Raw genomic sequence first — 2,450 nt, 5'->3', positions numbered from 1 at the left:
CCGACGCTTCCTGATCCAGAGTCGCGAGTCCGCCGCAGCTCCTCTTCTGTCCCAGTTTGGACCTGTTCGGATTTTACGCACCGATTCGCCGCTTGGCGCGTTCATGAGCCTCCGTGCCGACATGACACGGCTGCTGCTGCCGTGTCTCCTGCTCTCGTGTCCACGCACACGGTGAGTGTCCGCGGTCCGACTCCTGCCTCCGCCTGCACCCCCTGCTGTGCGCTGCAGGCGCGCGCTTTTACGCAGAGACCCCCGCGTCGTCCAGTTTGAATTCACGCACTTCTCACTGTGACTTTCACGTGCGTGCAGTCGTAAGTTTGGAAGAGGTTTTCTTTTCTCCTCAGCTGGTAACCTGCCCTCTCTCTGCCCCCCCCAGACCTTCTCCTCCGGCGTATTCGAGCTGAAGATCGACTCCTTCACCAGCTCCCGCAGCGTCTGTAGCTCCTCGTCGCGCGACTGTCAGATATTTTTCCGCGTGTGTCTCAAACACTCGCAGGACGTCATCGACCCGGAGCCCCCGTGCACCTACGGCACCGCGCTCACCGACACCTTCGGGCCGACTCCAACGCCATCTCCGACAGCGCACCCATCAGGGTCCCCATCCCTTTCAAATGGCCGGTAGGTGCCCAAAGACGTGACCCCTCCGCTCCTCCCCTCGAGTCACGTCATGTTTACTTGGATCTGTTTCACTTTCTATACGCAGCAACGCGCTGGGCTGTGTTTCTTGTCTTAATCGATCGTTTCACGGTAATTCCAGGGGACTTTTTCTCTGATCATTGAAGCCTGGAAGGCAGAGTCAGCAGGCCTAGAATCCACAGGTGAAGTACAGCTGCTGCAGCGATGCGGCTCCGCCGACAGGGGGCGACAGATAAACACAAACTCGCCCAGTTTAAGTGACGCATGTCTGAGGTCACGCGCCTGCACCAACGGGTCACCACCTTGTCCCCTCAGAGAACCAGAACAACCTGATCAGCCGCCTGGCCGCGCCGCCGCCAGCTGACCGTGGGCGAGGAGTGGTCGCAGGACGTGCACGTCGGCAACCACAGCGAGCTGCGCTACTCGTACCACATGGTGTGCAACGAGTTCTACCACGGCGAGACGTGCTCCACCCACTGTCGGCCCGTAACGACCAATTAGGATACTTCAGCTGTGACAACGAGGGCAACAAAGTCTGTCAGGAGGGCTGGAGCGGCGAGTACTGCTCCAACCGTGAGTGATGTCATTTTCATTAGCGTCCCCCAGTTTCCCTCCAGGAAATGACCGTCAGGTTTGTGAGGTCACAGGACGCCTCCTCCTCCTCCTCCTCCTCCTCCTCCTCCTCCTCCTCCCTCCATTTCTGTTCGTTTTTTCAGGGGGGGGGGGGACCCTTGGCGCTTAATTTTTTCCCCTCAAATTGTGAAGTCAAGCAGTTGTTGATGCATCTCTGCCCTAAAGATCTGAGAGCTTCAGTGTGTGTGTGTGTGTGTGTGTGTGTGTGTGTGCGCACGTGCACGGGCTCTGAGGTCTGTTCCTTTTGTTTGGAGCTCAACAATGGACCCCCCCACTGAACAGGGACACGCGCTGCAGCCTAATGTGCGCTGCGTAGCGTGAACAGACGGCATGTGTTGCTTTTGTTCACTGGGCCAGATGCTTCATTCAGAACCCAACAAGAACTTGTAGGTGTGTGTGTGTGTGTGTGTGTGAATATAGGTGTGTGTGTGTGAGTGTGTGTGTGAATATAGGTGTGTGTGTGTGTGAGTGTATATGCGTGTGTTGTGTGAATATGTGTGTGTGTGTGTGTGTTTGTGAGTGTATATGCGTGTGTGTGTGTGTGTGTGAATATAGGTGTGTGTGTGTGTGAGTGATATGCGTGTGTGTGTGTGTGTGTGAATATAGGTGTGTGTGTGAGGCCCTGATGAGGGAAGGAGAACTGACTGACATATGAACTCACAGTAATATTCTCTCTTCCCACCTTTCCCGCTTCTTCTCCTCCTCTCTATCCTCCCTTCCTCCTCTCCTCCTTTCCTCCTCCCCTTGCTCTCCTCCTCCTGCCTTCCTCCTCTCCTCTTCCTCCTCTCCCTCTTCCCTCTCTCCTCCTCCTGCCTTCCTCCTCTCCTCATCTCCTCTTCCTCCTCTCTATCCTCCCTTCCTCCTCCTCTCCCCTCCTTCCCTCTCTCCTCCTGCTGCCTTCCTCCTCTTCCTCCTCTCCTCTCCTCTTCCTCATCTCTATCCTCCCTTCCTCCTCTCCTCCTTCCCTCTCTCCTCCTCCTGCCTTCCTCCTCTTCCTCCTCTCCTCTCCTCTCCTCTCCTCTTCCTCTTCTCTATCCTCCCTTCCTCATCTCTCCCCCCTCCGACCTCTCCTCCTCTTGCCTTCCTCCTCTCCTCTTCCTCCTCTCTTTCTCCTCTCCTCTTCATCATCTCTCCTCTTCCTCCTCTCCTCTTCCTCCTCTCTCCTCCCTCTTCCTCTCTCC

The 2,450-nt window shown here is 56.4% G+C and overlaps 1 long non-coding RNA gene across 1 annotated transcript in view; it reads left to right on the top strand.

Annotated features, from left to right (window-relative positions):
* Positions 1–1,724, top strand: part of LOC130534878 (uncharacterized) — a 1,836-nt gene extending 112 nt beyond the window's left edge. The window contains exons 1-4 of the long non-coding RNA XR_008952985.1: positions 1–171; positions 377–618; positions 758–818; positions 952–1,724. The exon at positions 1–171 is cut by the window's left edge and continues 112 nt beyond it. This is a non-coding gene — a long non-coding RNA (uncharacterized LOC130534878). The remainder of the gene's footprint in view (positions 172–376; positions 619–757; positions 819–951) is intronic.
* Positions 1,725–2,450: the final 726 nt, after the last annotated feature.

This window comes from Takifugu flavidus, chromosome 12 (genome assembly GCF_003711565.1).
Source record: "Takifugu flavidus isolate HTHZ2018 chromosome 12, ASM371156v2, whole genome shotgun sequence".
In the NCBI taxonomy this organism is placed as follows: Eukaryota; Metazoa; Chordata; class Actinopteri; order Tetraodontiformes; family Tetraodontidae; genus Takifugu; species Takifugu flavidus.
Note: the sequence above shows the minus strand (reverse complement) of the source record. Positions and strands in the feature narration are given on the sequence as shown.